Source organism: Dipodomys merriami, unplaced genomic scaffold (genome assembly GCF_024711535.1).
Source record: "Dipodomys merriami isolate MVZ:Mamm:240054 unplaced genomic scaffold, mDipMer1.0.p SCAF_635, whole genome shotgun sequence".
In the NCBI taxonomy this organism is placed as follows: Eukaryota; Metazoa; Chordata; class Mammalia; order Rodentia; family Heteromyidae; genus Dipodomys; species Dipodomys merriami.
Window position 1 is genome coordinate 385691 of NW_027206219.1, and position 13575 is coordinate 399265.

The following is a 13575-nucleotide window of genomic DNA, read 5'->3' on the forward strand; positions in this document are numbered from 1 at the left end:
CAAGGCATTTGATCTGCTCACCCTCAGACTTTATCAGCTAAGATATGAGAAGGTTGGAGGGGGGTTTTGAGAGCACCAACCTCATATGACCTGAACCATAACTCAGAGAGAATAAAAAAAGATGGCAGTTTTCTTTCCATTGTTCACTTTCACAGTCATTGAACCATTTTCACAGTTTTTGGGTTTTTTTACTCAGATGTAATATATAATGTTAACTCCACTCTGGGGGCTAATAAGACAATAGAAAGAAATCCTCAATTGGGTGCCTATGGCTCATGCTTGTAATCCTAGCTAGTAAGGAAGCTGAGATCTGAGAATTACAGTTTGAATCCAGTCCAGGGAGCTAGGGTAGAAAAGGCCAGGAGAATCTCATCACTAGTTAACAACTAAAAAGCTGGAAGTGGAGCTGTGTGGCTCAAGTCATAGAGTACAATCCTTGAGCAAAGAAAACAAAAACAAAAACAACTCAGGGGCAATGCCCAGGCCCTGAGTTCAAGTCCCAGGACAGGAACTAAAAAGTCTCCTCAATTTTTATTGACAAAATATTTTAAATAAAATTAGAACTATCTCCTCTACATGGTAGAAAGAGGCTGAGTTTGAGGTGCTGACATTAGAGAAGATGGTAGAAAAAACATTGTAACAATTGTATGATTCATAAATAATCCATACATTTGTCAAGATGGATTTTCTGTGTATGTATAGAGAAGCATAAATGCAAGACCATTAAAACAACAGGAAAGAAGGATTACATTATCAAGAAGCACTGAATTAATAAATTGATACCTTGAACTGAAAGTCCTTTGTATAACTACTTAAAGATAATAAAAATTAAAATAAAATAAATAAGACAACCTTAGAGATGTCCTCATTGTGGCAGAGTTTCAGAATTTTTTCTTCATATTGAATGTTCTATAAAAATGAAATTTGAGTTGCACACCAATGGCTAACACCTGTAAACCTAGTTACTCAGGGGCTAATATCTGAAAATTACAGTTCAAACACAGCTCAGGGAGACAAGTCTGTGAGATTCATATCTCCAATTAACCATTAAAAGCCAGAAGTGGAACTGTGGCTCAAGTGGTAGAGCACTAGCCTTAAGCACAAAGCTCAGAGACAGTATCTAGGCCCTAAGTTCAAGCCTTAAAACTAGTACACACACACATACCCACAATACATACAGTATCTTTCTCTCTTTCTCTCTCTCTATATAGTATTTTATAGTTAATGTATCTTATGTGTATATTCCCCAAATTACAATGCAGCTACATTCTTTGCATGTAAATGATACTTATTCTATATTTAAATCTGCAAGAAATGTTAAATTAAAATTTTTATGTCAATGCAGCTACTCAGTCACACTTAATAACTGACTTCATCATTGCTCTGTTCTGTTATAAATGTTTGCACACAACTTCACGCTGCCCATTAAATCATTTATTGGTACCATTCTCAGGTGTACTTTATGAGGTCCACCAAGTCAATCCTGCACAGCCTATATCTCAATGACTTCTATTCCAGTGCTATCCAAGATTTCTCCTTGTCTAAATACAACTCAGACTACTCACTTTGTGGGCTCCAGTGGACTCAGGTAATTTTTCTATTCTAGTCTTTATAACTGGGTGAGATCATTTCAGAACTTACCTTGACTTCTGCTCTCCCTTTCTGTAACCAGAATATATGCTCATTTCTTTTGTTATTTTACTTTTTATTTCTTTGATGGTAATTGGAATTTATTTTTTGGTACTTGGAAGTTTTGAACATAAGGCAGGTACTGACCAGCTTGGTTTGGATGAACATTTATATTAAAATTTTAGTACGTAATACATGTTTAATAAACAATTGTTTTTCAGAACTGTTTGAATATTAAATAACAAATGGGAGTTGTGATTCTGATGGTTTTATAAACTAGGTTATTTTACTACCACAGCCTATAATATACCATCTATGCCTACTGTATAAACATTTCGGGATTAGGCAGGAAGGATTGTTTTATAAACTAATGTTTCAACATTCCACAGTTGCCAACTAATAATACAAAATGCAAACAATAGACATTGAACTGTGTCCAAAAAGATTTTCCATTAAAGAGAAAGGAAATAGGAAAGGAAGAGCTCTTGGTAAAATACAGGTTTCTCATATCTCCATCAATAGGGTTGCTTTCACAATATCATGCTTTATTTTCTGTGGTTATAACAGATTACTTGAGATTGGGTAATTGACAAAATAAGAAGTGTATTTTGGTTCATGGACTAGGATCTGGGTAGACCAAGAGCAGGCTACTGATTATGGAAAGTCAAGCAAGCATGTTCAAAATAGCAAAAACAATAGACACAACTGGTTAAGTAAGAATTTGCTCTCCCAACAACTAATGAGGTCCCAAGAGAAAAACATGAATCCTTACAATTCCCTAATCACTTATTAAGACTCCACTCTAACACCATTAAATTGCCAATTAAAATTCACATACACGTTGTTAAACCACATCTAAGACCTAGCAGGTTGAGTAGGCATGCCTTATGAGCAGTATTGGTTATGTAAGAGGAGTTAACAACAGGAAATGAATCATGGCTTCCTGCCATTAGCACTACTGACTTTAAGCAAGTACAAAGTTTGATGTAAGCAAATTGCAAAAGTAAACCCGATTAAGTAAACTAGGAAAGATGATATTAAAGAGAAATAGTAATTTGTATGCATCTGGTAGGAAAATGGTCAATTATGTTGGTATCTGCCTACATGGCTGCCAACACAGACACTGACCTCTTACTTTGGCACTACCAGAAATCTTCTGGATTTTTTAAATAAGCACTTCACGATCACAAGAGGTCGTGGCAGGAAAAGTACCATTCAGCCTGTCAATACTAAAGCAGTGTTTTGCAGAAAAGGGTTTTGATGTAGAAATGGAACTTCCTGCAGGCACAGAAGGCATATTTAAAGCAATATAAAAGTAAACTGGTTCAATGCTCTTCTTTTCAGATGAAAACACAAGTCACTTTTGTTCACTAGATCACTTCCTTGCCCTTCTATTATCATCAGCTACATTGAATACATGTTAACAGAAATGTAATTTTAACACTTCCCTGCACAAACAGAATAGTTTTATTTTTTTTTCTTTTTTTGTCGGTCGTGGGGCTTGAACTCTGGGCTTAGACACTATCCATGTACTCTTCAGTTCAAGGCTAGCACTCTACCACTTGAGCCACAGCACCATTTTCTATTTTCTGGTGGTTAATTGGAGATAAGAGACTCACAGGCTTTCCTGCTCAACCTGGCTTTGAACCAAGATCCTCGGATCTCAGCCTCCTGAGTAGCTAGTATTACAGATGTAAGCCACTAGCACTGGGCTAGTACCAATCCATGTCCATAAAAAATATTTTATGTTTGTGTAAATTCTTTATTTTAGTTACCAGTCAACCAAGTAGGCTAATATTTATAGCAAACATTTAAACAACTATGTGCAATTCAATAGGGAGGAAGTGAATTATAAGTAGAGAAAAAAGTCCTAATTCATTCATTATCATTTTATGTGGAAATGAGAAATTCTATGCACCAAAGTGCCTTTACCAACCTGAAAGCTGTTTCAGATTAAAAACCCAAAACAAAGAATAATGTTACTAGTATTTTTTACTAACACAGAACATAGTCTCAATGAACAGAATTTACCATAGGACAAAGGAAATGTTGTTAAATTTATAATATTATTGTTATTAATATTGTGTCAAATTTCACTACACTAAAAAGACACGAGACTGGTTATATATTATATTGGACATTTGCATGAGCATAAAGTTTACAGCATAATTTTGAGCAAGATGGAAAGACATATAGAAAGACAATATCAGGTATGAAGTCTGATAAAGTGCCTATGCAGAGAAGAGAAAAACACAAGGAACATAAATGGAAGTTCGAAGACTGAAGAAAAATGAGAATGATAGCTTTTTTTTATTTGTTGATAATTTCTTAGTTTTTGACTATAAAGTTAACTTAAGAAAGCTAAAGCCACTACTGAAATTTAATAGAGTTTGTCTTGGATAATTAACTGTAAAATATTACGTGTACCTCCTGAACTTTATGTAAGTTATCCTCTATACTATTTGAGAAGCTAGGCTAATAAGACAGATAAACAGGTAGATAAGAGATGATATGTAGATAGATAGATATATACATAGATTTATAGATACATAGATGATAGATAAAAAGGATAGGTAATATGAATAGATACAGATGAGCTGATAGGTAGATATATTAGCACAAGTTCAATGTTGAGAAAATAAAGGGATAGAGTATTCGGTTTATACTGAAATATAAACATACATGATAGATAGGTAGGTAGATAGATAGATAGATAGATAGATAGATAGATAGATAGATAGATGGATAGATAGAAATGATAGGGAGATAGAAATCAACACAAGCTCAATGTTAAAAATTATGAAGATGGATTATTCACCTTTGTGCTGCAACATGTAAGTATTGCCATCATTAATGGTGTCCTCTGCCTAGTGGGTGAGGTGATAGTGGTCTGATTTTGCTTACTGTTCTATTTCTACTGTGACTATTACCTCTCATTTATTCCACCCACAATAATCATAAGTCTCTGGTTTCCTCTGGTCTTAGTTCTTATTATTGTACAAGTATCTTCATGCATGTAAACCATCTCACTTTTAGAATGTTATTTACCACATACAGACAGCTCTGCTGCCTCTTTCTAGAAGCATTTAATCTTTTCATGGAAAAAAAATTTGATGTCTTGTCTGACTGGCCATTTTCCACTTCAACTTTCAAAACTTAATTGAGGGTTCAAGAACAAAAAAAGGGACTCAGAACTGTGAAAACAAGAATACAGTTGGAGGACTCACATTTTCCAATTTAAAGTCTCTACAAATTTTCAGAAATCAACAAAACAACAGACAAAGATCAATCTGAACAGAATTTATAGCTAGGAAAGTATATATTTATAATATTTTATAATGTGTCATGTTAACATTATAATATATAATATTCTACATAGCTGTGAATAAAAGTGAAAATACATATTTTTCCATATAAAAATCTCCTCAAAATTAGAAAATTTTGTGCATAAACAATATTACAAATGCAGTGGAGAGAGACAACTTGCAGATAAGAAAAATATTTATAAAGCAAATCTGAGCTGATGAGCCGAATAGCTCAAAGGTTATGCGCATATGACCATATAAGACAATGCTAAGTGAAATCAATTCCAAGACAGGGACACAAGAGGTTTTTCTTTGTTTTTGTTGTTTTCAATGTACTATGTGATTTTTTTGTTTCTTTTGAATGTGCTTCCCCTCTATGGTATATCATTTGCTGTCACAGTATTTGATTTTTATATCGTGGTATATGCATTTATTTGAATTAGGGAAGGTAAGGAGGGCAACAGAATGGTGAGACAAAGGACTGGGGTTGAACCAATGCAGCATGATGTACACAAGACAATATGTTGGAAGTGATCTGTACAACTTGGGGTTTGGGTAAGGGAAAGTAGGAGAAAAATGAAGGAAAGTGTAACAAGTTTGACAAGAAAAGTACTTATTACCTTATTTATGTAACTCTAACCCCACTGTACATAACCTTGACAATAAAAAAGCAAATAGCAATAAACAAGTCAGAACTGGAGACTAAAAAGGCAATGAAAATTAAATAAATACCTCTACTCCAATGAAAAACAGATCTAATAATAGGTATTTCTTCAAGAAAGATACTTAAATAGCCAATGAACACATTGGGAGTTTTTCAACATCATAAGTAATGAAGAGGAAGCAAATCAAAACCACAGTAACTTTTCTCATTAACAGGATTTCAATTTAAAAGACACAAAATTCCAAATTAAAGGATATAGAAAAATTGCACTTCTAATATATTATTGGTAGGAGTTACACTCTCTGTAGCTCCTGTAGAAAATGGCTTGGTTGTTCTGCCAAATGCTAAATCTGGATTTACCATACAATCCAACATTTCTATTCCTAGATGTATAGGGAAAAATTGAGAGTATAAAAATATGCTCACACAAAACTTGTATATGAGTATGTGTAGCATGATTCATAAGAGCTAAAAAGTTAGAAAAGCCCAAATTCCTATCAGTTTGTGAATGGATAAAGAATAATGAAATCCTACTCAGCCATAAAAGGAAACAAGATGATATAGATATATACTACAAAATATATGAGCCTTGAAAAGACGACTCCAAATGAAAACAGTCTATTGCCAGATTTTACAAAGCACATGGTTCTATTGATTTAACATGTACAGAAAGGGAAATTTATAGAGACAAATGTGCAGCAGTTCTGTTCTCAGAAGCTAAAGGGAAGTTAAAATGGAAGTGACTGTAAGGGCCTCCAGGACTCTTTTCAATTGTGATGAAAATTGATTGGATCAGGCAATTGACATATAAATTGAGGTTACCTTAAAAATCAGTGAGGTCCACACAGTTGAAAATGGTGAATTGCATTGTATGTGCATTGTATCTGTTCTGAAACTAATTAGCCAAATTTGTATCTCCTGTGATTGACTTTTTAAAGTAGGGAAGGAATTTATTCTTGTACTATCTGCTGTTCTATTTTAGATGCACTGTGACTATCTCCCACCTGTGCCTTAGTTCTTTAGACTTCTTACATCTTGAGGAAGAGGAGTCTTCCTTTTACTTTCTTGTGTTTCACTTAGAATCCCTTGGGTAGAGTTTACTAATTTTGAAGAAAAGTACCCCTGCCAAGAGTAAATATATCATGAAAAAAAGAAAAAGGTATGATTGCTTCTTTAGTAAAACCAAAAGAGTGCTAACCAGTATTGTGAAGAGTATGTTGTCTTTAATGACCATTTAAAGAGTGGCTGTACTATGCCCTAACCTTAAGGTATATTTTCCAGACCTGTTTAACACAGTACTTGGGAAACAGAAAATTGTCCATCTGCTCTAGGTCTCCTCAACAGGGAGGGTGAGATAGTAGGAATGGGTAGTCGTTCTAGCAATGGGGAAGATTCATTAAGGCACGGGATTATATTGCACAGCTTAAAAAATAAATCTTACTTAGGTATAATGTGGCCCAGAAAAGAGTCATATTTCACATGTATCTACTTCACATTTACATGTGTGTTACAGTAATCTTAATTAAATGAGTTATTTTCATATTTATGACATTCCCGATACTTTACCCATTTACCCTTGCCATGAGAAAAATATTCAGCATTTCTTTCTTTTATTTATTATTTATTTCTGAGCTTCAAAAGGGTATATAATTTATTTACATATTTACTTATTGCTTTGAGTGCTGGTGTTAAGACTTTAACTCAGAAGCTGAGTACTATCCTTTCTTTTTTGCTCAAGGCTGAAGCTCTACCACTTTAGCCACGCCTTAATTTTTGGTTTTTTGGTGTTAATTGGGGATAAGAGCCTCAAGACTTTCTTGCCTGGTTTAGCTTTGAACTGCAATTCTCAGATGTCAGCCTCTTCAATAGCTGGGATTACAGGCTTGAACCACTCACTACCTTACTTATGTAACTGTATATCACCCCTCTGTACATCACTTTCCAATAAAATAAACATGAACAAGAAACAAAAAATAGACAAATTAAATTTAAAATAAGTTTTATTTTTCTGTAGTTCTCTGGGAAGAAATATACTACTCAACCCATTCAGCACATCAAGTAATGATGTTCCATTTTCTGCTTTTTCTCAAACATAATATTCACTCTTTTACTCAAGACTGATTTGTTCAAGTATCTAGGTAGAAGTTGTAAGGACTAAAGTTGAAATGCAAGACATCAGTTTGTAGACACAGTATTTAATCATGCATCTGAAGAGTCAAGCATTTTACTTCTTTATCTTTAATATGAACAGTAATGAGAGGATTAATTATCTCCCAGATTCCTAGCATTGGCAGAATTCTAAAACTGTGAATCATTGCTCATAGACAACTGAAGAATTAGGAAACTGGGGGGAAAATAAACAAAAGGGCATAAATATTCCAGATCTTTGGACCTTTTCCAAGGGCTCTCGGCCAAGGGAAACTCAATACCTGCCGCACGACCATCCAGCCCAACCTCCTCTTTGTCCAAAAGTTCTATCTTTTGATTAGTGATTGTCATCGGTGTGGGATGTGACTGTCATTATTCGCAACATTGACTCTGAGCTTTCACTTTATTCTCCTCCAGTCTGCTGAATGATGACTTAGAACTGTCTGTTTCCCTCAGCCTGCCAACCGGGGCTGCTCCTGGCCCCTCCGGTGTTCTGCTGTACTGCCAGAGGCTGCACTAGAGGCTGCACTTCATTGCCTCTTTCAAACACCAGCCCTGAGCTCATTATTCCACTTCAACTTGGTGCCACGCCAAAGATGGCTACTCTGCTGCCTGCCTGGAATTCATTCTAGGCAACATTCTGTGTACAAACTCCAGATAAACGTCAAGACTCGCATCCTGACCTCCCTCTTTAAAAAAAAAAAAAAGTAATTTAATTGTAAAAGTGATGTACAGATGGGGTTACAGTGATGCATACATTTCTTGTCAAAACAGTGTTACTCCTCCCTTGTTTTCTCCCACTTTCCTATCCCCTTTCAAGTTGTAAAGTTCATTTCCAACATAGTGTTTTTTGAGTGTCCCTGTTGCATGGTTTCACCCTTTGTTTCACCATTTTGTGATTTGCCTTCCCTTCCTCAAATCATATATATGTATATGCAAGACACAGGGTGCCAAGAAAAAAAATCACTGACAACAGGGATAAAACATAGGGGAAAACAAAACAAAAGAAAAGAAGAATTTCATACAGTACATTAAATAAACACACACACACACACACACAGAGACATCGTGGAGTTCATTTTTCTTAGCATCATTTTATACCATCATATATACAAATCATATTGTAAAGTAAACCTGACCCAAGGAAGCTTAAGTTCCAGGGCTTCTTTCATTTGTAATAATTAGTATATGTCTAGGATAGTCCTGGCAGAGGATCATAATAGCTCAATAGTTATGATCACCTCCTTCTTTACTTCATCTGATGTTAGAGGATCCCAGACATAAAAGAGGACCGGTTAGCATCATTTAAGGGGTTCTCATCATTTATGGGGAGCACAAGGTAGTCCTACATCTTTGTCTCATTCTAGGAGGTCTCTATACCAGCTCTCCATACCAGCACAGTTATTCAGTCCTGGTTGGCTTATTTTGCTGTTGGTGATGTTTTGTATTCTTATTTTTTTGCCCTCTTAAATTGCCTCTCATTCTATAAAACTAGGACCTTTTTATACTTATTGTAATATTCCAATTGTAAAAACACCCTGATGTAGCTAGAACACCAATAACTCCACTTTCCTACTTCCTATAAATATTGTTCTCTTCTGAAGTCACCAAGTAGATTTTAATATAGAGCTGGTGTTTTCAGGGGGCTGTAAGTAAAGTTTGGAATCATACACAAATGAAATGTAATAAACATAAAATGTGTTATCAACTACCATTACACTTGAATATATCAAAATCTTCTTATCATTGAGATCTATCTGGCCCATTTCTTTCTTTTTTTCTCTTCAATTTTTAAAAATAATCTTTAAGTAGTTGTACAAAGGAGTTGCCATTTACCAAAGCAGTATAGGAATGCAGTGCATCTTGATGAATGTCACCCCTTTCTACATTCTCACCCATCCTCCCTCCCAACCTACCCCTCCCCTTACTCATCTTAATTTTAGGTTATGTATTGACTTTTTTTGCCTTTTAACCAAGTAGTTTATGTGTACAATGCATCTCGATCTGTGTCAGCCCTTCAACATCTTCACCCCCACTTCAATCTTTATATCTCCCTTATATTTCTCAATCCTGTGGTAAATAAAATAAATTCATGTATTTTCCCCTCTTCCCCCTTCATTCTTTTTCCTCTCTTTCCTTAGCCCCACACTAACCTCTTACAAGTGCCCATTTCCTGGTGCTTATTTTGTTGGACTTTGACTTATGTTTTTAAGACTCTCCATAGAGAGTCTAAAAAGTATAGCTCTTTTCAGTTCCTAGCTTCAGTCACCCTAATTCATTACTTCTTGGGGAATGACAGGTTAGTCTTCCCTCACACAACCACACTGTTGCCATAAGAACTAAACTGTGTGCCAGGGCATCCAAGATTAGAGTAGGAGTGCAAGTTCTGAATACTTGTCTCATCAGACCTGGCCGTGTTGTAGGTGCTAGTTTCTTCTCGGTAATACTGATTTGCTTGGGGAGTATCAAATCATAAGCCAGAGCAGGACAGTTAACAATGAACAGTTAACGTCCTAATAAGGAACAGATACCCACAAGCTACCCCAATGGTGAACCTAGCATATTTTTAAAATTGTATTATCTTAGAGGCATGCTAAACATCTTCCCTCTTTCCTTTCACTTTTTATAATAATAAAGTCAAAGAAGCTGCTATTAAGGTTTCTTCTTATATGAGTTTTCTAGGGAGATGACAGAAATGATCACAGAGGAGATGGCATGAACAGCAAAAAGTTGTATCCTCACAGCTGCAAAAAGTTATAAGTCCAAGATCAAAGTAAAAGGGAAATCTCAACTAGTATACTTCCTTAGAAAGGCAAAAGTAAAGTTCAGCAAAATAAAGCACCAGGATTCAGATACTCAAAAGGAATGGGGTGGAGTCAAGAAAAAAAGGGTCAAAAGAGTGGGAGAGGGCTGGGTGAGACTATTGAAAGGGGTGACATTGATCAAGGTATACTATAGTCATAAACTGCTTTGTTGAATGTCAACTACTACAGGTAATAATATAAAACAATTAAAATACATCTGTAAGCACAAAAAGAAAATTCCATTCTAACACAATAAAAAATAAATTTAGTACTGGTAAGGTTGGTTTCTTCTAAGCCCTCTCTCTTTGGCTTTCAGGTGCCCATAGTTTCCCTGTGACTTACATGGTCTTTTCTCTGTGTGTGTCTTCATCTATTCTTATAAGAGCAACAATTGTATTAGACTAGGGCTCATTGCAATTTAATTATCTCTATTGCCAAATATAAATGCATTCTGCGGTACCAGGGGTCAGTATTTCAGCATGAGAATTTTAGGGAAATGAATTTCTTCCAAGATCACCTCTGCTGAATATCACCTAGATTACACAGTCACATATTTAGTAAATGTTAGACTCAATCTAACTATGATCAACATACCACCTGCAAAATGCTTGTTATTCATTGTGATTACTCTTAGAAAACTTTTACCTTATAAACTGTTCTGGTTGGTCCATATAATATTATGTTATTTGACTTTTAATACTGGTTGCTTGGTTTGGTTCAGTTGATTTTATGTGGCAAAGCCTTTTCCGGTTCCTGGGACATAACTGTGGAAAAGGTTTCTCCATACTAATATACAGGTTGACATTTATGAAGAATTCCAAACCTCTCTTACAATATTGAAATGAATGAGCTTTTCAAAGATGCCATGGTTACAACTTAAGTGCGTTTGTAGAACAAGTGAAAAAATTTCAGTAAAGTGTATTCTAATAATACACCTTCTAATACACATTCTAATAATAATTGCCTATGTTATCTGTTAGGCTGAATAGTTGAAACTGTACATATCTGTATTATATTTAAAAAAACTGTCACTTTTTCCCCAGGATAAAATTATATATTCTATTTTATGACTGGAATTGAAAAATCACCCCAGGGAATGGGTAGAGAAGGTGCATAAGAGTTTTGTTAAGATTTGTATTTAAAATTAAAAAGCAGATTTTTTTAACGTGGTTACCAATGGACTGGAACAGAGCATGCTGAGTAAAAGATTAGTTCAAATATACAGATTTTCCAGACTTTACATTATTCCCCAAATTCAATTACAAATCTAAATTGCAACTTTAATTTTTAATAATCACTTGGATCTGCGTTTCGTTTGCTTGTTGATTTTGGTTTGTTTTGGACTCCTTTGCTTCCTCCTGTCTCATAAAGAGTGTCTCCAGGAGATGTCAGTTTTGCTATCACCATGCCACCATTCCTACTTTCCACACTGCTTTTAACATAACATCTTACATAACATACTACAAAATGTACAATCTTAGGTGCAGAATGTACATTTTTTGTACAGTAATAAAACTGCAGAATTTGTGGCTGGAACAGGGCAGCAAACCCAGGGTATAATTAATTAAAGAATAATAATCCATTCAATGATTTATCTAAAAAATTAATTCCATGGTCAAATATATTTGAGAGATCTTTCAGAATATATACAAAATTCATTGCATACAAAACTAACCACAGCCATAAAAAGTCTAAAATTTCCATTACAAATAAATTTGTATAACCCACTTTGGCTTTCATCTTTCTTAGAATTTTTAATGAATATACACTTGATAATATTATCAAGTCACAGGTTCCAGGGAATTGCAGAGTATGGGAGGGAGAAAGAAGAAAAGGTTCCAGCTCTCATATATCTAACAGAAGGGAATAGGTGTGCAATCATCACACAGCGTGTGGACATGTGTATAAACTGCTATGTTTGTGAATGTGAAGATGACCTTAGTTCTTCTTCCTTGGGTGTCTGGAAAAGGGCAGTTCATGTGTTACAGTTGCCTGTAGACAGAGTTAATTTCACATGCAAAAGACCTAATAATTTATTGCAAAATTAATATATGATCATATATCTGAAGCCTAAGGCTTAGATGATTTTCCTTCAAAATTTAGTATTCCAAAGTTTTAATTTTTCAACTGTCTCTGAGAAATTTAGGACTGAATGGCTGTTGAGAGACAAAACAAAAGTAGACCTCATTTTTATTCTCTCATCTAGGATACATCTCTCAAATAAAATTGTATAGGACTAAAATTTACAATGCCAGCAGTTTGAAGCAAATGCAATAGCATTTTAAAGTAGCATTACAAGATTTATTTTCACATACTTAAAATTTAATACCTCTTCAGAGAATTCTGGAATTGGAAAATGTTTACTTTAGGAACACTCAACTATGTGTTGGTTCAACACTAAACCATGTGGCTCTTAGAATCTGCTTTGTATATTCAGTTTTCACATAATACAAGGGTAAACACACACACACACACACACACACACACACACAACAGTCCTTGGTTATGAAGATTGTGTACAAAAATGGCCTTACAGAAATATAAAACATAGATAACCATCACATTCTACATAAAGTCACAATTTTAGAGGTCTACTTCCACTTGATTTACACACCAATAAAATGTCTCTTCCTGAAAAGAATCCTCAGTAGAAGTAACATTGGTATCTAAGCTTTTGGAATTTAGCTAGAAGATTGGATTTTAAATTTTACTTGGTTTTAATTAATTTAAATTCAGGGCAACACATTGCTTTTGGCTATCATACTGCCCAATACCAGTCTGTCTCGCCTTTCTAACACATAAGCAGAGATATAGTTAATGTTTCTGTGGTCAACGTAGTAGTGTCCTCTTCAGATGCTATCAGGTGATGTTTCATCTGACTAGGGAGCTTGCCATGGTTTCTGTGATGTTTAGTGGCAGAGATCCTCCGGATTTTAAAATTTTCAGTGTTGCTTTTAAGTACAGAAAATTACGTCACTCAATATGATGTCATGCTTGGAGATGCTTATCTTCAATGCCTAGTTGC